The 25,024-nt window shown below is 36.2% G+C and overlaps 1 long non-coding RNA gene across 1 annotated transcript; it reads right to left on the bottom strand.

Moving 5' to 3' along the window:
- Positions 1–13,851: 13,851 nt before the first annotated feature.
- Positions 13,852–15,440, bottom strand: LOC113277722. The gene is made up of 2 exons (XR_003325098.1): positions 14,882–15,440; positions 13,852–14,104 (listed from the first exon to the last, which is right to left on the bottom strand). It is a non-coding gene; the product is annotated as an uncharacterized LOC113277722 (long non-coding RNA).
- Between the last annotated feature and the right edge of the window lie 9,584 nt (positions 15,441–25,024).

Here is a 25,024-nt window from a genome sequence, read left to right as displayed (position 1 = left end):
ATGTCCTTTTCAGGAATAGTCTTTGTAGTTGCAGGAAATCCTACACTACACCCCTCATATGATTTCATTGTTGATCAGCTCATTTTTAGGTTTACACTCTTAATTTTATTGATTAAATTTTGAATGTTCTTACAAGAAAGATAAAGAAGTCATGAATGATCTCTACTCTGAATTTTCTCTCTCCTATTTACTTGTTTCTTACTCAAAAAGATCTCTCTCTCTCCTATACAACTCGAATGACTATTTATAAGGAAATACATAATGGATGACAGCTAATCTGTCCTTTATTTTCGGATATGGTTTGCGACATTCTCGCAACCTTACAAATGTTAACTTCGCAAGCTCTCTAATTTTCGCAAGACTATCACATCTTTCTCATGTTCCTTGCTGACGTCGTTTCTGAAATTATTTTGCGACGCTATTGTGCTGTACCATTGATAATTTCGCTGAGACATAATTGTTGCGAGATTCTGATCCTACATCTTGCCTCTTCTCATATCTTCTCTGCAAAGTAGAGAATGATGTGAGAAATTCCGCAACTGCTTATCTTTTCATATTCCACATTTATCACACGTACTCTCTCTTCCATTTATTTCTTGACACGTCTTCTGTAACCGCTACCTTTCAACCGCTCACGTATCTTCGTCTTAATGGTGTTTATTTATTCGAGAAGTAAATTTTCTTTATATACTCTTCTTCCCCCCTCTTTCCACTGTTCTTTTTTACTTTCTCTTCTATTTTTATTCTCTCATCTCTGCAACTCTGTCACTCTTCTGCAAATTCTGCTGCTGTAATTTTTTCTTCCTTCAATTCTTTTACTTTCTATACATTCCCATACTCTATATTCAAACATGGCTCCAAGTGGTCATAGATATGAGAAGAATCTACAAAATGTCCAAAAATATCTTGCTAATAAAGGTCTTACACTCTCCCCTATTCCTGGTGTGAATGCCAAATCAATTCTTTCTGTCAAGCTTTTCTCCAATCAAAATTGTGATGATCAATCAATCATAATTTCGCTAGGTCAATTCTCGCAGGTCTCCCTATTCCTCTTTATAACCCAGACATTCCTTTATTTTATGAAATTCTCGCTCATCCGGGATTTTCGCGAGCCATTTTCCAACTAAGTGGGGACTGCATCCGTCTGATGCTAGAGTTCGCTAATCGTGGTGCTGGTAGAGGATCTCTTTACTCCAAAGAACTTAGGGATCCAAAATTCGCAAACCTAGAGATAGTTGCTGAGAAATATACAGTGGCGAATTTCTTTGAAACTACGAACTTATCTCCATGAAGAAAGAGAATACTCGCTGGGGTATTCGATTAAGAAGAAAGATAACATTGATGAAGCCAAAATTCTTATGCAAGATATTGACTGGCATTCTGGTAAAACACAACTCCTCGCCAATCCAAAGATGAAATGGTGTGTTTTCCTTTAATGCTAAAGGGTCCTACATTGCTGGATCAAACGTTCTTCCTGCGAATCTCGCTGCATATCAACCTTGGGTTTTCCTGGCCCGAGAAGGAGAAAGAGGTTATTCTCCCTTTAACTCATTTTATATTTCTTTATTGATTTTTACTATTCTGTTCGCTAACTCTTGCGATATTCCGCAGATCCAAAAACTAAAGATAGTTATAACAGGACTGGGAAATCTAGTACTCTGTTAGCTCTTCGCTCATACACAGATGAGGTAAGAAATTTTCTTTATGACTTTAAATAGTACTGTTACTTCCATGCTTCCATTTCTTCTATCTGTGTGTGAAGATTATTGCTGAAGTAGAAGAATCTGTTGATGCTGCGAAGATTGGTGATAAAGGTAAAGGTGCTCTTCGCAGGAAAAATCAACTGGTCCTCCTCCAAAGAAAAGAAAAGTTCGTTCTCTTCTCCTTCAAATGTTCTCCTAACGAAATTCTGAAATGATAAGGGTGATGAGATAACGATGATCTTGCTGCAACTGAAGATTCTCCACCTGAATCTTCTATGGCTAAGCTTTCTGGCCTCTTTTCTGATTCTCTACAAGGAATGGGAGATAGCCAATTCGCAAATACCTGCAAAGCTCTCGCTACCCTTTGTGATGTCCCTTTACTGGATGGTGATAGCTCTCTTCGCGGAGTTTCTAGATCAGTGACTCCCGACTTCTTGCATTCTCTCAATAGTCTGGTATACTTTTATCTTTTATTTTCTTATTGTTATAACTCAAAATCTTTCTATATTAATATTTTTTATTTTTTTCGCAGGCTGGAAAAGCTTCTTTTGCTGTTGCCTCAGATCTAGAGAGAAGACGCGAAAATCTTGAAAAGAAGAATCTTCAATTTCGCAAAAGAATGAAGAATTGGAAGCTGAAGTTAAAGTCTTCGCGAGAAAAATAGACAATTAGAAATTGATTCTTCCTCGTATAAGAAAAAATTTCTAGTCTTCAACAAGCTAATAATCAGCTTTACGGTATGCTTTTCTCTTTTCTCTTTATTCATTCATCCTGTTGTTTTATCTTATTTAAATGATCCTTTTTGCAGACATTTATGGTCTTTCTGATGAAGCTACCCTTCTTCGCTCATTTCCTAATGCCTTGGATAATGATACCCTTCTTGAACGTCTTAACAATTCCTTAAATAGCTTCTCAAATGATAGAATTTCATCTCTTTCTCTAAATGAACTTAGATCGAAATTTCGCCTCTTAGAAATTGATCATAGATCCAGTTTAGGCTTAGCCAACAGATTTAAGCGTCTCCTTATTGATTCCAAAGAGAAAACCAATGATTAAGAACCAAAATTAGCGGTCTCATAGATGATAAGGATCGTATCTCTGATCAAGGTGCCAAGGCTTTGGCGAAATTCCAAGAGGCTCTCCTTGAAGTTCAACTTGAGAGATGAAGCTAACCGCAAGAATATTGAACTCTGCGAAAGGGAAAATCAAATTCGTTCTCGTCTTCTCATAAGTAGTGAGGATGAATTTGTCTGGGCTGCGAAAATTTTAGATGATGCTAGAAAAGATTTAGGCGTAAATGTTAGTCTCCAAGTTGAACACACACCTTGATTAGAGACATGATTTCTGACAGAGAAGGTTGCTAATTGCTCTTCTTTACTAATCTTTTGCTTCTTATGAATTTTCATCAAGTTAATAATTGGTTGCTTTTGTTCGCAGATTCTGAAAATAAATATCGTGAAAAGATTGAAGAACTTGAAGCAAAGAATCTTTCTTCTCGCAACGACAAGTATTCTAGATTGAAGAATCAAATCAAATCACTGTTGAGAATTTTAAGAATGACGCTATGCATTTTCGCAATCAAACCATCCAAATGGTTTGTGATGATCATAATATCCCACATTCTGATTATCCTTGTCTTTTAGAAGAAATCCCACAGAATACTCCCAGTTTGATTATCTCTGATAGCGAAGCTGACGATGAAGAATCTGATAGTGATGGAAGTTCTGATGGTGATAAGATTCTGACGCAGATGAAGAAGGAAACAAGTCTGTGAAGATAATGAGGATTAACCAAGAAATAGTCTTTACTTCTTTCTTTGATTCTTTGTAATACTTGTACATTTATTTCTTCTTTCTGTATATTTGTGTTTCTTTCATTTTGACCTGCATAATAAAACAATTCTTCTTTGCAATACATTAATCAATATAATCATTAATTCTTGAATTTTTGAGTAAATCTCTCATATGGAGAAATAACATTTTCTAATTTCATACATTCCCATACTTGCCTCTGTTATTTGAATCCAAATGAGAGATTTCATAAATTTTCTTATTGTATAATTTCGCCTTTTGCGAAGTGATTTTGTTTCTTTTCAAAATCTCATTCCTGTGTGGTCTTATTTTGCCTTCCTAATTAAAGGTCTTATTATGCCACCTCTTGTCATTGCGACAAAATCGCAGGACGTCCTTGCATTTTCATGCAAAAACCCATTGATCTTGCCTTAACTTTTTTTTTGTATTATGGCCTCTTCAGGAATGTTGCGACAATATGACAGGCCTAAATATTCTTGCGAAAATAAAGCCCCATGACATTGTCTTGCGCAGGACGTCTTCGCACTTTCATGCGAAAACCCATTGATCTCGTCTTATCTTTTTCTTTTGTATTATTGCCTCTTCAGGATTGTTGCACAAATATGACAAGCCTTAATATCCTTGCGAAAAAAAGCCTCATGACATTTGCGTCTTAAGACACTTATCAGCTCCCTAATGGAGGGTGCCGCCCTTATCTCCCCCTGGTTGCCCCTTCAAGGAGGCGTACTTCTACCATACAAGGTTAGCTCCTCCCATCCAGTCTTAACAACAACCAGTTGTTTTCGCAGCCTCTTATCCCTTTTACCTATAGGGCTTATGGTTACGAGACTGCACCCTAAGTGGGGTTTTCTTCAGGCCGAGTGCAGTATAAGCCAAGACTTGTCAAGAATGGCAAGGACGCTTCAAACGCCCCCGGCACTCTTGACTCAACCGTGTACCTCGGCGCCTTGATCAGATCTGCACTCCTTGGGAGAGTCCTTATTACCTTAGTCGCCCAACCTAAGTCATATGCTTAAGTTGAGAATCCAAGGTGCCTCTCCCGGATGGGCTTTGACCCCAAATCTCCATGACTCAGGTTCCGGTGGCGGTGTAGCCTTTCCCTGATCATGCAATAGGTACCCCCTTATATGACGTACTTTAGGTCTTACATTTGCCTCTTGCGAAATTGTATTCGCGAACTAGGGTGTACGCCATAAAGGTTCGCCTCTTTCTCTTTTGTCATTCTTTCTGATTATTTTCTGTAAAATTCATTATCTCTGCGAGAGTCTCGCAATTCATATATTGTATCTGAATTTCGCAATCTCAATTTTGTTGTTCAATCAAATGTTTTTGAGAATTTTACTTATTGCGAGATTATCGCAACAACTTAATCATTCATACATTTCTTGTTTTTATTATTTTCCTCCTCTGCTTCTTTTATTTTCTGCTACTGCTTCCTTGGTATGGTATGTTCATCTTTTTATCTGAGCTAGCATTAATTTGCAACATCTCTTCTCCTTTTTTCGATTGTATCCACCATCAACTCTCACTTCTTTGTACATCTTGATTTTGTGTCGCCAGTTTTCCTTCTTGTTTGCTCTTCCTTCGCAAGATTCTATCTCAGTTTCGTAACATTCTTTCCTTCAACCCAATCTCCCTTTATGATTCCTACACCATTGGGGTGAGGGAATTTGATGCATTGTGGAAAGTTGAAGCTACACCTAGAATCCCATGTAGCCAAGGTCGACCAATTAATGCATTGTAGGGTGATTCTACATCAACGACACAGAATGAGATTTCAGAAGATATTCCCTTCAATGGAATTTGCATAGTAACCTCCCCTTTAGGCTTGTTAGCAGTACCATTAAAACCATATATCTTATATGTTGATGGTATAAGATCATCATCTCTTCCACCCATGGTTTTATAAGTATGATAAAATAAGATGTTCACAGAGCTTCCAGTATCGACTAGATTCTATTGATTGCCCATGAATCTTCAGCTTCATCATCCTCATCTTTTTGGTTTTGGTTTAATTTCTAATTTTATTACCAATGGATTGTCATGCACCTCTTCTCCTTCGGGAATTTCTTCTGCGGTAAAAGAAATGATCTGTTTCTGCCATTCCTCTAGTCGCGAAATTTTCGCAATATTCATAATTCTCTTCCATTATTATCTCTTGCGAACACTCTACTTAAAACATTATCATGAAAATCTTCAATTGTCTTATATGAATGTACGATAGAGTGACAGAATAGATTTTTTGCTTTTGCACCAACTTCTATGAAGAATGTTTCTTTCTTTTTCATCGTATTCACTTTGTGATGTTCTGGCGGTGGTGGTAATGGTTGAGATTGCGGATGCCCTACCAGAAAGTCGTTTAGTTTTCCTTGATCTATCATTCTCAAAATAATTCTCTTTACATTTCTGCAATCGTTTGTGGTATGTCCATGAAAATGATGATAAGAACAAAATTCATGACTTCTGTGATTTGGGGGCGGTTCCGTTCCCATGTTCCATGGTGTTGGTATATTCTCCATCAAAATTATAGCTTCCCATATCTTCTACACTTGCCTTTAGAGGTGGCATCTTGATTTCTTCCCATATTACTTTGTGACCTCCTTGCCCTCTATTAAAGTTTGGTCTTTGACCTCCATAAGTTTCTTGCGGTTGATCGAGTCTTTGAATCTTGTTATTTCCTCCACGACTGTAGAAATTTCTTTCTCTTTCATACTCTTCTTGATCTCGGCTCCCCATAGCTACCAATTTCTGCTGATTGTTACTTGTCTCCTTTTCTTGTTGTACTTGCGAAGTATTCGCCACTGTGTTTATTAGCTTGGGTAATAAGCTTGCATTCGCTGTTTGTGAGCTGGTGTTCGCAACTGGATATGATTCCATTTCATTTTGTTTTCCTCTAAAGCAATGTATTCTTCTTGAAGTTCTCGCAATTCAGTCATTGTAATCGTATTCTTGACTCTGAAAATTTGAACATACAACAGGTTTGTTGCAAACATAGCATTGATAAATGATAATATGAGATATCTCTCATCTACACGGCCAGCCATTTCGCTACACATAGTTCTCCATCTTTTAGTCAAGTGTTTCAAACTTTCGCCAATCCTTTGTTTTAATCCAAACACATCTTCTATACCAGGTCGTGAGGAATTATTACTTATATATGCTCCCAAAAATGTGGTCTGCAAATGATTGAAGGAGGTTATTGTATTCTTTGGTAAACCTTCAAACCATTTTAACGCTTCTCCTGTTAAGCTGGATGCGAAATATTTGCACAATACCGCATCATGATTTTCCCATTGTAACATGCACCTCACATAAGCTTTAATGTGTTGAATTGCACAAGTTGTTCCATCGAAAATGCTGGTTAATGCGGGCAAATTGCATTTCGGTGGTATTCCTCCTAATTGTACTTCCCTTGTAAATGGAGTTTCCGCAGCTTCTTTTATTGCGTCATCCAATTGTCTTCTACCTACTTCTCCTCTGTTATTTAGCATTCCTCTCATTTCTTCTAATTCTTTCAAGATTTGTTTATTTACACCTGAATCTTGGCCCATTGGTCTCTTTAATTTTGCTTCTCTTCTTCTGCGTTCACGTCTATCTTCTCTTGCGAAATTTCGTATCTCTTCTTCATTATCCTCATCTCGTCTTCTTCTGCGATTCTCTTCCTCATCCCTATCTTGAATTTGCAAATGATGATGTCGTTCATTTTCCCCTCCATAATTTTGTTCATTTCTTATCAACTCAATTCGCTGTCTTTCAGCCATTCTCTTCACTCTATCATACTCCTCATTGAGATTATCATTATTCCGGTTTTGTATACGCCTTGTTTCTCGATTGTCATGATTGTTCTGGCGAATTGTCTCCTGAAGCTCTTGCTCTTCCATTTCCGCTCTCAACCTTTCACGTTCGCAGATTAAACGTGCTTGTTCAGCATTATGTCTTTCAATTTCTTCTTCGATTGTCTGTTGATTTCTTTGATTTTCTCTCACATGTAAAATTCTTCTTCCCTCCTCTTGATTTCCTTCGCCATCTTGGTTATTTTGTCTCTGAATTTTCCCGTTCTCTTGATTTCCTCCAATTTGCCCATCATCAAAAGTTTCATTTTGTGGAATGTAACGATCATCAGTTCTTTCTCTATTTTCGCGATATTCTTCATTAGGATTTGATATTTCTTCTTGAATATTGTTTCCAGTATTGATCGTGGGTGAATTTTGCCTCATTTCTCTTCTAGTCGATCTGGAATATGATTTTGTAATACTTCTCGATCTTCTATTCTGTAATGTGATATTCTCCATCCTTAATTCGTGATTTTTCCTTGTCAAATTCGCACGTTCTTCTGCCTCGGCTCTTCTTTCTTCATGTATTCTTCGTCTCAATGATTCTAACGCTCCAATTTCCTCATTTCCATGAATTATTCCTTCATCTACTTCTTGATTTCTCTCTTCCTGTCTATAATTTCTATTTTGTTGCTCTTCTTCAATTTCCTCTGCTGAATTTGATCGCCAAGTGTGTACGCTCACTCTGTCATAATCTGTACTCCTCTCTTGAACTAACGTTTGTTGAATTGGCGATTGAATTAGATTTTCTCTGTTATTTCTCATTCTAGTAGATTCTCCCATTTCACTTCTTTCTCTTCCAGCAATTCTCTTGCTTCTTCTAATAGTAGTCGGTTGTTTAGATGTATTTCTTCTTCTAGCCATTTCTTCAATGCTAACAGTATTGCAAGAAATTATGAAAAATTCTTAATCAATCACTTTAAATTTTCACAAATCTCAATATAAATCTTTAGCTTTCTCTAGAATAATCTTCAACTCGTCCCTGTTTCTAGCGCCATTATGTAGTTGCAGGAAATCCTACACTACACCCCTCATATGATTTCATTGTTGATCAGCTCATTTTTAGGTTTACACTCTTAATTTTATTGATTAATTTTTGAACGTTCTTACAAGAAAGATAAAGAAGTCAAGAATGATCTCTACTCTGAATTTTCTCTCTCCTATTTACTTGTTTCTTACTCAAAAAGATCTCTCTCTCTTTCCTATACAACTCGAATGACTATTTATAAGGAAATACATAATGGATGACAGATAATCTGTCCTTTATTTTCGGATATGGTTAGCGACATTCTCGCAACCTTACAAATGTTAACTTCGCAAGCTCTCTAATTTTCGCAAGACTATCACATCTTTCTCATGTTCCTTGCTGACGTCGTTTCTGAAATTATTCTGCGACGCTATTGTGTTGTACCATTGATAATTTCGCTGAGACATAATTGTTGCGAGATTCTGATCCTACAGTCTTAACCAATGCAAAAGATGCATTAACAATTTCAGACACTTTGTGATTAAACTCAACAAATGAATTCATCTGCGATACGAAGGTTTTCCCAATCGGAATTAAGGTTTTGAAACCTAGCTTCCTTTTCACTGGTATTTCCTTCAAATACGGTTTCTAAGATATCCCAAGCATCTTTAGACCTAGTGCAATTTGACACATGGTCCTGAAGATTTGGGGTAATGGCATGTATGATGGCATTCAACCCGTCGGAGTTTTGCTTCGCAGCAAGTTTCTCAGCAACATCGTATTCGCCAATATTTTTTGGATCATTAACGTTACCTACTGCAACAACGGGAGCATCATAGCCATTAACAACATATACCCATGATTCAAAATCACGCGCTTGAAGAAAAATTCGCATAACAATTTTCCACCATAAGTAATTAGAGCCATCGAAGACTGGTGGTACGTTAATAAAGATAGCACCTCTATCCATAGAGTCAGATCGCTACAAATACAGACTTGTAAGGTCTTGAACGTGTTTGCCTGCTCTGATACCAATTGAAAAAGCGGGGGTCTAACAACCACACCCAATATTTTCGATTAGCAATCTGTATGGACTAACTCCAATATACTTTCTAGAGAATCAACTAGACAGTCAGACTCAATCTAGATAAAAGTATATCGAGGAGTTAATATCTCTCTCTCGATTTGATTTTTACTCAAGCAAATATAAATCTTCTAGTCTTTATCAAATACAAGGATAATAAACTTGGATGGTATCAAAGACCAATATCCAAGGATCAATCAATTTCCAATCAACAACCAAAGGTTGGATTTCACAATTGATCGATACAAACGCACAACCTGTGATATTTCAATTATATAACAAAATATAATGCGGAATAGAAATAACACAGACACCAGAAATTTTGTTAATGAGGAAACCGCAAATGCAGAAAAACCCCGGGACCTACTCCAGATTGAACACCACACTGTATTAATCCGTTACAGACACTAGCCTACTACAAACTAACTTCGGTATACACCGTAGTTGAACCTTAATCAATATCACACTGATTCAAGGTACAGTTGCGCTCCTTACGTCTTTGATCCCAGCAGGATACTGCGCACTTGACTCCCTTAGCTGATCTCACCCACAACCAAGAGTTGCTACGACCCAAAGTCGAAGACTTTAATAAAAAAATCTGTATCCCACAGAAAAGTCTACGATAATAGATAAATTTGTCTCCCAAAGATAAACATACAAGTTTTGTTCCGTCTTTTGATAAAATAAAGGTGAACATGAACCAATTGATAACCCGAACTTATATTCCCGAAGAACAACCTAGAATTATCAATCACCTCACAATAATCTAAATCGTATGGTAGCGAAACTAGATATTTCGGAATCACAAACAATGGGACGAAGATGTTTGTGATTACTTTTTATCTTGCCCTATCGGAGATATAATCTCAAGCCAATCTTACAATTGAACTCGTACGATAGAAAATGGCAAGATCAGATCGCTCAACTACAAGAGAAGTAGTTTCGTCTGGCTTCACAATCCCAATGAAGTCTTTAATTCGTTCACCGACAGGGTCTCGAGAAAAAATCCTACGGTTAAAGGAGAATGGACTCTAGCAAAACCAACTAGTATCACACAGGAGGTGTGGGGATTAGTTTTTCCAGTTGCTAGACGTCTCCCTTATATAGTTTTCAAATCAGGGTTTGTAATCCAAGTTACCTTGGTAATAAAGCATTAAATATTCACCGTTAGATGAAAAACCTGATTTATCCAAGCTAATATCTTTCAACCGTTAGATCGAAACTTAGCTTGTCATACACAAAAATGAAATGTATTCATTTAGGTTTGAGTGACCGTACCTAAACGTGTACACTTAGTTGGTTCACAAATAGTTAACCAATGGTTATCCATATGAGCACTTTCATATTAACCGTATTCATCTTTCTCATAACTAGTTCAAATGACTCATAAGAACTAGTTCAAGAGTTGTTCAATTTCTTAGATCTTTATACATAGACACAATTGAAACAAAATCGGTTTGATTAACTTTAATCAATTCACGAACAATATAGCCACGGTTTGCAAAAATTGCATTCCTTATTGATTTATTGTTTAAGTTCATTAAACTACCGATTTGAGAAATATAACCAGCTTAGGTACGCGTACGGGTACTGTACCATAACAACCAGACTTGAGTTTGAAAACTCAGCAGAAATTTTCGGTTTGAAAACTTCTGTGGGTACGCGTACGGGTACGCATACCTAGGTGTCTGGTTTCAGTTTGCAAACTTTACAATCTACAGCAGAAATTTTCGGTGTGAAAACTTCCCCCAGTACGCGTACGGGTACGTGTACCTAACCTGTCTCCTTCACCAATACCGCATGCACACATATGCACGCACTTGGTTTCTGGCACATGGATTTATACACTAATGTGCGAACACACTATATATGGTTATATCCGTAGTTGGTTACGTAATCTCAACTCTACATTTCAATCATTGAAACATTCTTCTATAATGTTATAATAGTCGTTAGACATAAAGAATCGACTATCGTCATCAAATCTATTTTCAAGATTGAAACGTCATCATGACTTTCGTCACGGGTAAAGATGAAAATGGTTAAAGCAAAAGCTTACCAACACATATTTCGAGAAAATGATAGGCGAGTAAACTCGCTCGAAATAGCAAATGTGTATGTATGCAAACTATCATACTTATACGACTTTTGTCTCAAGAGTAGGAGATAGAGTAGATAGACTTTTGAGTGACAGATGAGTTCAAGTCTCCACATACCTTTTGGTCGGATGAAGTTCCACTGGTTCCTTGAGTAGTTCTTCGTCTTCGTAAGATAATCGCCATGGAGTCTGGAGCTCAACTGTTCCTAACTATCTTAGACCGAGACTTAGTCATAAGTATACTAGAAATCAAGACATATAGTTTTGATCACTAACATCGACAAACATGCTTGAGATAGCAACGCATGCGAGTTCGACCGATCAATGCTCTAACAATATGTATTTCATTTCTAGCATTAACCACAGGTTGAGTATCCAAAACAATAAAATCCACCGGATAATAAAACTTATCGATTTGACCCAGCACATCCTCAACTACCCCTCTCGGTACTTTAACTGATCTGTCCGCAAGTTGTATAGTGACTGAGGTGGGTTTTAATTCACCTAAGCCCAATTTCCCATACACCGAGAACAGTAGGAGGTTTACACTAGCTCCCAAATCCATAAGTGTTGGTCTTATCATGGAATCCCCTATTATACAAGAAATAGTAGGGCTTCCAGGATCTTTATATTTGGGAGGAGTGTTGTTTTTAAGAATAACACTTACCTGTTCCGTGAGGAATGCCTTTTTCTGCACATTATGTTTCCTTTTGACGGTGCAAAGATTCTTTATGAACTTGGCGTAAGCTGGGATCTGCTTAATCACACTCAAGAGAGGAATGCTCACTTTTACCTGCTACATCAAGAATATCCTTATTATCAGCCAATGGTTTAGTAGACACCAAACGATGAGGAAATGGAGCATGCGTTTTCTTATCAACATCAAAATTTTCACCTTGAATATCACTGTGACAGTCACTACCCTTAGGTTTTAGAGACTTCTCAAGTTCATTTACCTTCATTGGAGTCTCAATCACCTTACCATTTCTAAGTGTTGTAACAACCTTAGCTTGTTCAATATTAACATTACTAGATTCATACTGGCCTTTCGGGTTAGGTTGAGTTTGAGAAGGAAATGTTCCTTTCTCCCTATCATTAAGACGTGATTCAATACGTCCTATGCTAGTTTTCAGCTCATCCAAAGTCTGCAAGGTATTCAGATTTATTTGAGTCTGTCCCTGCATAAAAGTTTGTAAAGTATCCTCAAGAGTCTTCTTATGAGGTGGCACATAAGAGTTACAAGATGAAGACCCTTGAGGAACATTAACGTCATTCATAGTAGGACCATTCCTCCAACTGAAATTATGATGGTTTCACCAATTTGGATTGTATGTTTCCGAATAAGGTGAGCTAAAAGGTCTTTTGTATGTATTCATGGCATTTGCTTGGTCATGTAACACTTCTTGAAATGCTGGGATCGTAGGCAATTCTTAGTGTAGTGTTCCAGAATTTCGCAAATACCACAAGCATGTTCTACCGAATCATCTACCTTAACTATATTTGGTCTCTGAATAGCATCAAATTTCCTACGCAAACAAGCAATTTTAGCATTGAAATCATCTTCCTCACTCATCACATACATTCCAGGCCTAGAGCTAGTCAAGGGTTTGGACTTATTTCTATCCGCTGTGCCTGAAGTATCCCAATTTGGGTATTTTCTGCTAGCGAATCGAAGTAAGTCCTAGCATCATCAGGTGACTTATTCAGAAATTGCCCATTACACATCATTTCAACAAACTGACGCGTACCTGAATTTAAACCATCATAGAAAATATTAACAACTCTCCATATCTCATAACCGTGGTGAGGGCAGCTAGAAAGCAAGTCTCTAAATCTCTCTCAACACTCGAAAAACGACTCATGTTCCTTTTGAGAAAAATTCATAATATTTTTTCGAAGAGTGATGGTTTTGTGAACCGGAAAAAACTTTTTCAGAAACTCTCTGTCATTTCATTCCATGTCCTAATAGTATGTCACAAAGAATGCAACCAAGTCTTAGCTTTCTCTTTTAGACAAAATGGAAACAATTTCAGTTTTACGACATCTTGAGTCGCAGCTACAAAAGGCATAGTAGTACAGACCTCATCAAATTCTTTCAAATGTATGTATGGACTCTTGGAGTCCAATCCATGAAACTTAGGCAGTGATTGTATCTGCCCATGCTTTATAGACACATTACCAGCATTAGCCAACATAACTATACAGGATGGTGTTGAAGTCCTTTCCGGCTGTAAATAATCTCTAAGGGTTCTAGGTCCATTAGCATTGGCTGCGGCTTCAGCAGCTATTCTAGCAGCTTCACCTGCCATTGGATGATTAGGGTGATTTTCTAATACCCTATTAGAAAAACGATTATTGTTATGTAATCGATTAAAATGATCAGACCTAGAATATTGCATACACTTGTAAAGCAACCCAGCAACTAATCAAAACAAAATGCGACAGGAAAACAAAGCAGCAACTAAAAGAGGAACAAGAAACAGGTACAATGTTATCAAACCGCTGCGATTTAGGCTAAATTTCAGCCTACCCACAACAAAAACAATTGGCACCTGTCTCCTGCAACCGTAGCCAGCTCCTAACTGTCGCCTTTAAACCTATCTTACTCCTGTAATAAAACAAAAGAAATCAGCAAATACTAAAACAAAACTAAAAATAATCCTAAGAAAAACTGAATTCTAAAGAACACTAAACAATCCCCGGCCCAACGACGCCAAAATTTGATCACTCTATTCAGAGTATCAAAGTAAAAGAAGTGTAATATAGTCGGAACGAGTTTGAACCACATAGATTGCAGGTGTTCAAGAGAATTATTAATACAAGCAATAATGTAAAGTTGATTTGTAATTGAGAAAACAGAGAACAATATTTGTAAAGAAATGAATAATTGTTGTATCTACCAAGACCTTAAGGTTCCACCTAATGGGTTCAAGTACTTTTATGATCAAAGATCATTCAAATAGAGACAGATAGTAATATGCTCTACCCGGAAAATATAACGAATGTACCCGTAGTAACTAAACTGACATCATTCGCTAGCTTGATTATAAGAACATACAAAACCAATTAAGATGTGTTACAGGGATTCCTAAGCATTCAGTGTATCTGGAAATCATAATGAATCAAAGAAGTATATCAACAATCTTAACACAAATATAAATCAGACAGTAAGGAAATGAAATGGACAAAAATAATTTCTATTAATGATCAAACTATGTCAACTGAACACATTAGGCTTTCCCTTTTGTCTTGGCAGAGAAAGGGTTTAGCTTCTCATGGTGGTGTTGAATTCCATCAGAGGTATTGAATTAAATCCCTAATACAAAAGCTAAAAGAGAACCAAATGAAGAAATTCGAGTAAAGAGAATTCAGAAATCAGGCGTACCCTCTTGGTTTCTTCTTCTTCTCCTTTTATACAGCAACAACTTGACTTCTTCTCTAACTTCTAGTCCATCTCCACAAATCAGTCCTAACTTCATGCCTAAAACAACTGAACCAACCCTTATCTACCTCTTCATTCAGTACAACAAAACCCCATCCTTTATTCTCGTCAAAATCTGTTGTTGATTTGAAAAATAATCTCTCCAAAGTGTTGTATATTCTTCCTCGTTTTACTGCATAAGACCCACTGAAATCAGGCCACATCCACTCCCTGATTTAGTGCAAATAGAATCGGAAAACAATATTTGAAACAATCCCTAACTGATTTGTGAATTCATTTCTCTAATAAGGTGTCGACAAAACCGAAATCCTCAATTGAATGAGAATCTTAGTAGCACCTGGATTGTTAAGCTTTGCTTCCTCGTGATGTGTATATTTTCTCCTAGAATTACTGCCCAAAAACGAACTTTAACTCCTCAAATTTCTGCCAAGAACAAACCATAGCTATCCCCTTTTTCGCGATCTGATTTTGATGAAACATCCGTCGAGTTCAATCTATTTTGTGTCCCTCTGTGCTGAAGTGGAATTACTAAAAATCCCTTCGGGGTATAGATAGGGCTGCACATGGGCGGGTATGGGCGGGTATAAGCTAAAACCAACCTCGCACCCACAGACTGCGGGTTTTTTTTTTCATAACCAACCCCGCACCCATAAACAGCGGGCGGGTTTTGTTACCCGCCCGCTACGGGTTGGGCGGGTATGGGTTTAAACGGGTTTAAACCCGCTTTATATTCAAGTATTTAGAGTAACTTCTATTCTCCTTGATTAAGTGAGAAAAAAAAAACCAAAACCCCAAAATATTCATATCTAGGAAGTTCACAGATGAAGATTAAGTGTTGAATCTGTTGATTTTTCGATTGTTGTCGATTTCTGGTGAAGATTTCTGGTAATTGTCGTTCGTAGGTGAAGAAGAAGAACTGAGGAGGAAGAAGAGAAGAGGCCGAACAGAGAGAAGAGTGTAGAAAGTGAATGAGGGTTATCAGTTATCCTATCTACTAGTATTAGGGTTTCATAATGGACGAATAGGATTAGTTTTATCTAATGATATATAATCTGCGGGTTTTTTGGACGGGTATGGGCGGGTATTAGCTTAAACCAACCTCGCACCCACAGACAGCGGGTTTTTTTTTTCATAACCAACCCCGCACCCACAACGGGCGGGTATGGATTAAAAACCCACGGATTTAGCGGGTACGGGTGGGTTTGGGTATCGTGGGCGGGTCTTGTGCAGCCCTAGGTATAGAGAACATAATCCCAGCCACACGCTTGTTCCGCACAAAATTCTCAATATATTGGACCTGCCCACCATACTCCTCTCGCCATATAACGAACTCAACCCCCACCAACTATGAGCACCTTTTTACCATCCAAAACATCCAAAGTTGGATTATTGTAGCACTTTGCTTACCATACCATGTGTGTAGAGTATTTTCCCTAGGCACAGAATTAGCATGCAGATATAGCTTACAACCAACATAATCACGATAGTTTGTGTCATAAAATGAGCACAAACAGATCTCATGATTTATCAGTTTCCACCTAAAAATTCTCGTATTCCGTTTTGAACTAATCCACTGACTTGATTGAGACAAACCTCTAGCACTTTTTTGTACCCAAAAGCGGGGGAGGAGCTAGGTTTTAAGGAAAGAGTGCAAAGAATTTTTTCCCCTTAGGGAATGCAAAAGGCTTGGAAGGCCAATTTATACCAGAAAAGACAAGTACTTGTTACTTGGCTTGAGAGCTAGCTGGGCTAGGTGTACAACTGAACATCCATGCACTAAGCTGGTTCCTCCCCTGCCCATAAATATCAGTTTAATGTGATACGTTATAACTTCCTTAATGTTGTACTCTATAAGGTAACATTCTAGCTAAAATAATAAAAATTTACGGTCCCAACTGGGGTTTTTAGTGCTAAAATAACAAATACACTAATATCATAATACATACGCTAATATCATAATATAACTTATATGTCAGAGAATTTCTTTAGACATCAGTAGATACAAATATTATATAAAATAATAGTTATGTATATTAGAAAAATAAAATAAAAAGATAAATTTTGTATACATCTAATTTTCTCATAATATGGTTCAAATTTGATTTGTTTATAATCAAGATGCATTTTATCGTTAAAAGTTCGTAATGCACTCAACTGGCCCGTAATCGCATTATTATATTACAATAAATTAGTCAATAATTAAACATTTTAACTACATTCTATTAAACTCCAATCATCCAGAGAGAAACTATTTTCTAAACTAGGAATGAGTTGATTTAACTGAAATAGAATAAAGCTATTACATTATTAATAAAAAAACATGTCTCCAAAATAATAAGAATAGGTGATCCTTAACCTCAGGGTCAGCGTGCCAAAGTTGTCGAAGTTCAACTTTAGGAAGCAATCCCAAAAGGGGCATAAAAATTGATTAGTTATAACAAAATGCTTTTACAAGTCCAAATATATCCTTTCAAGAGAGCTAAGGTACATCAAGTTTTTCTACTGCTAACTTGTGGCTGCACTATTTTTTTTTTCTTTAATGCAGTATTAGTAATGATGAAGCCGTGAGAGTATGAAAATTTACACGACAGTTAGGCGTTAACAAACATGTCAAAAACCTAACATATAGAAGAGGGACATAAAATTCAAAAACACTGAATTTTACATGAGAATCTGTGAGTCTACTTTTACAGAACTGCTAATAAAAATGAAAAAATTATATGAACAAAGAAAAACTAGAAAATATCATAAGCACATTGCATACAACATGAAAAGTACTTGAAACCTTATGATATAATTCTTCATGACAAGGTTAGTGCAGCGACTTGGGGTTCCTTCAAATAACTCCAATATAATTCATTTGCATGTTATAATGAAAGTTTAAGAGCATCAATATTTTTATTTACGTGGACCATTATGATTATGTCTTAATCAATCAGTTCATTGTAATGCTAGGAATACGTTTATAATATAGAAATACATATAGGGCATCATTTTGGGTTTGGACTTTGAGGCATCAAATTTCCAGGGTCGGTCCTGCTTAACCTATTATATTATAGATTTTATTATATATCCATTAATCAATATTTGTTGTATCCTTAGATTTATTTCCAATTAATTTGTAACGGAATCAGATGATCCCTTGAAAGATAGCTAGCCACACATGTGCACGATAAGTTAAGCTTAATAAGCCTTTAATTTGGCTGGTGAATTTCCATGCACATATACAACCTCTGGTTAAAGATTTCAGATTCATCAAAAGATTTTGCTTGATTAAATCGACTACTCTAATACCATGATGTTGTAAGGTAAAAACCGATTTTGCTGAAAATGGTAAAATGGGGTAGGTTGATGAGAAACAGTAGACGTTCAAAATGAGATACCTTCTAGTCGTTTGAATAATGAAATCCCAGTAGGTCACTTAGGTAAATATGATACTGTGGGTATATTGATCCCAGCTTCCCGTGATCCATATATAGTGGTTTCCTGAATGTTGATATGAATGTTAAACAACTTGATATTGGCCAGCTGACTTGTAATGATGATTTTGAAGTGATCTCAGCTTGTTTAGCCAATTTGAAGACTCGGATGACCCCATCTTATTGACATTGTCAATGCATTTTGCGATCTCTAATGACTAATAAAGTAGACTCGACCACATAAGTTATTTCCTCGGACATATAACCAGATTTAGGGTATACGATTGGTGTTGAAATATTTATACGAACTTTATATATTATCCATGAAATGATTTATTTTGTGTGAGCGTAAATGATTGGGAAGGTTGGAATTTTGTTCCTTACTACTGCAGAGTTGTATTGAATTTGTTTAGTTTCTCTGGGTGCTAATCGTTATTGTTGCAGGTTCATATTTGCAGCTGACCTGATTTGTTGGATTGATCCCTAATTTTTCAGATTTTATATATATGCTTGGCAGCTTACTTGGGTATATCATCACCTTGTTTGATATTCTTTGTATGCGCAAGTAAGAATACAAAGATTATGTTTTATGGGAGTTGTTTGAGGCTAAAAGTTGATACTGGTGAAAATGGTAAAATGGGGTAGGTTGATGAGAAGTGATTCTAAACCCTAAATAAATATATTGCAAATGAGTACTTTGGATTCAAGCGATCAATCTACACAACTCTGTCCTAAACCAAGAAATGATCGTTCCAGTCTTGCTTCAGTCACAAAAGAAGAAGAAGCGTTGGTCTTAGCGAGGGTAGCATAAGAAGTATTGTGATCAGAGAGTGATAATGTGTGATATGTGGTTGCGTATGACTGTGAATCAGAAGATAGAACTTGATTGTAGATGGTAAGCGGTGTATCCTCTGTGTTTTCTGGATACTTATGATCGTCATTCCTTGTTGAATAGATTGAAAAACTTATTCTTATAAAGTCATAATTGCATCCCTGATATCGTAAGAAGTGGATGTTTTGAAGTAGTGAGGAGGTGGAGATCATGCGAAAGTGATGAAACTGTGTCCCTATTGTTTAGCGAAGACTGAACGGTTGCACATCCACTGCTCCTCTACGCTTTTTAACTGTCCGCTCTTCCTAACACTTTCTCGTAATGAGTGTGTTGCACATCGCATACCATAGACCACCAGAATAATACCCTAGTGAACATCCCCCATTCTGACATTGTTGATGTCTCGAGTGTTTTAGTAGAAAATACCAATTTGATGTGAAGTCAGAGGTTGCATGCATGACTCTTCACACCTAAATGGTGAGGTTGACAAGTTGTGAGAGTATGTAATGTCACAGTTTTAATGTAGAACGTGGTTCTTGAGTGAGTCCAACACCTCTCCTTGACACCATGACATGTGAAGAGCGATCATGAGGAGTGGAGAAGAGGATGTGTGGTTATCCAAGCAACCAAGTGTGTGCAGTAGGACGTGCATGTGACGCCTACATGGAAATATATATTTCGACTAATCACGTGCGAGCTATGCTACTGGTGGGTCATGAATGGCAAGTAAAGTTTCATGAAAATATGACTTGCCGCGTGAAGTGGTCCAAACCGATGCATTGTGCTCTTAAATAAGTATAATTAAACAAGTCATGTGAAGAGAACTGTTGAAGTCAATCACACGATGATTCGATATTTATAAAGAGTCACAGATATCTTCATGAGTCGCGGATCCAATTTATAATGATCGCGACGGTTAAAAAACGTTGTCTCGTTATAAGCTTGAGCCACACAACATTTTTTTAAAACACTTAGGTGTTACAAAGAAGAAGCTTTGAACATTGTAACGTTTATAAACGTTACATATATTTTTCAGGGAAAATATATATTTTTCCATGCGCGACTTACATGGTTTTTAGGTAGCTTGGTCGGCCATTAGGAGCTAGTCAAGCATGCTCTGAGCAAATTGACTGGTCGGAATAAAAGATGGGTATCAGATAGTCACTGTAAATGATTGGTCAGTCACGGGAGGCGCATGGCCTGCCAGATTGGCCGGAATGGCGTGCCCGGAGCCAATCCTTGACTGCCTAGGTCAGTCACAGTTAACCCTAATTTATTCATTCCTCGACCAAAATTAGAGTTTTATTGCAACTAATCATGGGAGGTCTTCACTCCATGCTTGGACACGTTAGCCTTCGACCAATATGAGTCCAGATACTATGCTTCACGCCAAATTGACCAAATATAGAGAAATTGATGTCGTCATATAAATTGACATCTTCATATGAATTTGAGTCTTCTCATGAATTTGAGTGATATAATCAAGCTTTGTGTGTTGACATAAAATGAGAAAAAAACCCAAATTTGTGTGCTTGCACGTAGTTGGGTGAAATAAGCAAATTTTATGTGTTGAAACAAAATTAAATAAATTGAACAAAATTTGTTTGTTGACACGAATTCATTAAATTTTATTATTCTCGTGTCTAGCATGATAACTACCTGGTCTTGTTTACATAGTTGTGATGCTCTTGATCAGGTACCCTCTTGCATAGCTTGATCAGACACTTCATTGAATCCATGTTGTTCAGCTGAGAGTGAACATGGAAGTTAAGCTTTAGGAGTTCAGATGGGGAACATAGCACTAAAACATTTTTACAACCAAGTGTGGAGGGAGAAATCCCAAAATGATCATTTTGCCCTTTTCACTCTACTTTATAAAATGACCATTTTTCCACTAGTTTAAAATTGATGAATGTGATTTTCCGCATTAAATTATTAAACGACCGTTTTGTCTGTAGTATAAATTAATATTTTATCCTTGATATGAGAACTCACCAAAAATGAATGTTTTACCTTTAGTCTAGAATCTACCCTCAACACACACATGGTTAACAAAAACTACTTAAAAAAGAAAACTTCTGGAGAAAATCAATTACATTTTCTCATGATGGTGGATACTATGGACTCTATGGATGCAGAGTCTTCTTCGGATGACCCTGTAAGTTCAACATTTCCTTAAAATCCTTTTATTCATTTTATAAAATTTAGTTTATTTTTGCTTTTTTAAGTATTTTCTTTTCTCATTCTATCATGAAGTTTATTTATTGGAATATGAATGGATGTTGTTCTGATAAAAAAATGGCTACATATGTTAAATTTGTATAGAAAACATAGACCACATGTTGTTTGTCTTATGGAAACTATGGTTGATAATGATACGGTTAAAAAATTCAGTCACCATTTTCCATATGATTCATGGTTTGTAGTTTCGGCAATTAGAAAATCTGGCGGATTAGCTTTAGGTTATTTTTCTAAGTCAAATATAGAAATTATAAGTAGTTTCCTTAATATGATTCATATATTATGTGATATTACACCTACTATCAAGAACTGCATGGTTTCTTTTGTTTATGGATCTTTAAATATTTCATGTGAATGAAGATGATAATAGACCTTGGTTACTGCTCGGGGACTTTAACTTTATTCTTCATAATTCTGAAAACCAAGGTGGTAATCCAGATTCTTCTTTGGCCCCTGAATTTATCAGAAATAAGATTGTAGAGATGAGACTGAATGAAGTTTTTGCTTATGGTAATCCTTATACTTGGTGTAATAGACGATTTAAAAATCCTTCGAGTTTAATCTTTGAGAAATTAGATAGAGGTTTTATGAATGATGATTGGGTTTCTGTTCTCCCTGATACTCGTATTACTAATCTAGCAAGAGTATTTTCAGATCACTGTCCAATTTTGCTCAAGTGTTTTCATCATCAACAAAATCTTTATATTCCTTATAAATTCTTCAAGTGTTGGCAGTTAAGTCCGGATTACAAAGATGTTCTTAAAAATTCTTGGAATAAGAGAGTCAATGGGTCTCCTAGTTTTGTTGTTGCTGGAAAGCTTAAAAATCTTATATCTGATATAAGTAAATGGAATATTGAATCGTTTGGTCATGTTAAAAACTATCAATAATCTAAATGTTGAGATTGAGAAATTGCAAATGTTGCCTTATTCCCCTGATGTTGGAGGCTACATCTTGAATTACTCAAAACAATTAGATTATTGGTATGAAATAGAAAACTCTTTTTACAAACAAAGATCTAGGATTGAGTACTTTACTCATTATGATAAGAATACTCAATTCTTTCATAATACTGTGAAGCTTAGAAATATGTACAACACTATTCAAACTATTAAAGATGATCAAGGAAACTGGCTGGAAAATAGAGATCAAGTTGTTTCTCTTCTCTCTAGTCACTTCAAGAATATTTATACTTCTTCAAATCCCAATACAATTGATATTGAGGAAGCTATTAAAAATGTTAAACCTATTATAAATGATGACATGAATTCTATGTTGGTGGCTGTTCCAACTGTCGAAGAAATTCATGCTACTGTTATTGATATGGCTCCTTGGAAATCACCAGGACCCGATGGTTTCCCTGCTGGATTCTTTAGGGAAAATTGGGATGAAATTTCCACAGAAGTTATTGATCATGTTCAGAATTTCTTCATAACTAAATTTCTTCTGAGGCAGCTTAATCATTCTTTTATAGCTCTAATTCCTAAGGTAAATAACCCTTCCTCACCCCATGATTTTAGGCCTATAAGATTATCGAATACTGTCTACAAAATTATTTCAAAAATTTTAACCAACCGCTTAAAACCTTTGTTAGATACTCTTATTTCGCCCTTTCAGTCGACTTTTATTGTCAATAGACAAATTCATGATAATATTGTTATTAGTCATGAAATTCTGCACTCCTTTAAAAGAAAAAAGAAAACTGCTAAAAATGGTGTCATGGCTATCAAGCTTGACCTTTCCAAAGATTTTGATAGGCTGGAATAGACTTTTATTCTCTTTGTTTTTAAGAAACTTGGATTCTCTGATGATTGGTGTCAGATTATTCATCAATGTGTTAGTACCATGTCTTATTCTGTTTTGGTTAATGGTTCGCCAAGTGAATTGTTTTTTCCTTGTAGGGGTATTAGGCAAGGTGGTTGTATTTCACCTTACATTTTTATAATCTGTATGGAAGTCTTATCTCAGCTTCTTCTGAAAGGAGAAGAGGATAATTTGATTCAAGGTTTTAAACTCAGAAAAGACATCCCATCTATCTCGCATTTATTTTCGCTGATGACTGCATGTTATTTTCAAAGGCTTCTCTGTTGTATGCTAGAAATCTGATGAAAATAATAAATGTGTTTGCTAAAGCTTCTGGGCAGGCTATTAATTTTGAAAATCGTGTTTTTTCTCTAGTTCGAAAATGCACCATAAACATAAGAAACTTCTTTCTAAAACCCTTGGAATTAAATTTATGAGTTCTTCTGAGAAGTACTTAGGTACTCCTCTATTTGTTAATAGAGATAAGACTAAATCTTTTCAATTTTTGATAGTTAAATTTTATTCTAGATTAGGAAATACAAAAAAGACTAGTCTTAATGGTGCTGGCAGAACTGTGGTTACAAAACATGTGCTTTCTAATCTTGCAGTATATCATATGTCATGTTTTCCATTTCCTAAGAAGATTACGTCCAAAATTGATGCTATTCAGAGAGCTTTCTGGTGGTCTAAAAAAGACCCAAGACATGCTGCTTACTTTCGTTCTTGGGGAGATATTAGCAAGGATAAAAGTTGTGGTGGGCTTGGTATTAGGAATACTTATGATACTAATAGAGTTTTTATAGCAAAACTTGGTTGGAGAATTCTTCAAAACCCTGATCTTCTGATTTCTAAGTTTTTAAAAGATAAGTACTTCACTAATCAAAATTTGTTGGAAATTGATAAAGCGGCTGACTCTGCTTCTTGGATTTGGAAGGGTATTGTCAAGAGTTTAGTTTCATAAGGTCTAATATATTTTTTAAGATAAATGATGGTAATTCTACAAGAATATGGGAATCTGTTTGGTTGCCTGGTCTCTCTTTGCCTCCTACTTCTATAGATTCAAATTGTAGTGATTATACTTTCGTTAATGAGCTTATAGATATGAATACGGGTTCTTGGAATGTGGTACTTCTAAACTCTCTATTTTCCCCTGAGGATATTGTGAGAATAAAAAGTATTAAGGTCAATCTTCTTTATAAAGATCAAGTTAAATGGGCTCATACTAGGGATGGATCTTATACTATTAAATCAGCTTATAGAGTTTATAGGAATGAATTCAGTAATAGGGAAGAGGCTTTATTTTGGAAAAAAGTTTGGTCTTTGAATTGTTTTCCTAAAATTAAGTTTTTCATGTGGAAGATTTTTGCGCAGATGCTACCAATCAATACTTTACTTCAATTCAATAACCCTGTTGTTGATGTTTCCTATCCTCTTTATAAGAATGATATTGAAACGGTTACGCACTTATTCTTTTATTGTCCGGTTGCTGCACATGTTTGGTTTGGTTTGTCGCTTCAACACTTAGTTAATTTTTATCTGGATTGTGTGGAAGATGTTTTCTTAGAATGGTTTGATGATAGATTAGGTCAGTCCCCTTTTGTGGTTAACTGGAAAAGCATAGGTGCAATCGTTATGTGGAGTATTTGGAAACATAGATGTGATGTGGTATTCAGTAGAGTTACTATCAATCTGGATAACATTATACTTGATTCGAAAAGAATATTAAATACATATATGACTCCTCCTTTGAATGTTCAGAAGAATAATATGCAACTTAAAATTCCTATTGCA

This window comes from Papaver somniferum, chromosome 5 (assembly GCF_003573695.1).
Source record: "Papaver somniferum cultivar HN1 chromosome 5, ASM357369v1, whole genome shotgun sequence".
Lineage (NCBI taxonomy): Eukaryota > Viridiplantae > Streptophyta > Magnoliopsida > Ranunculales > Papaveraceae > Papaver > Papaver somniferum.
This window is presented reverse-complemented; position numbering and strand designations above follow the sequence as displayed.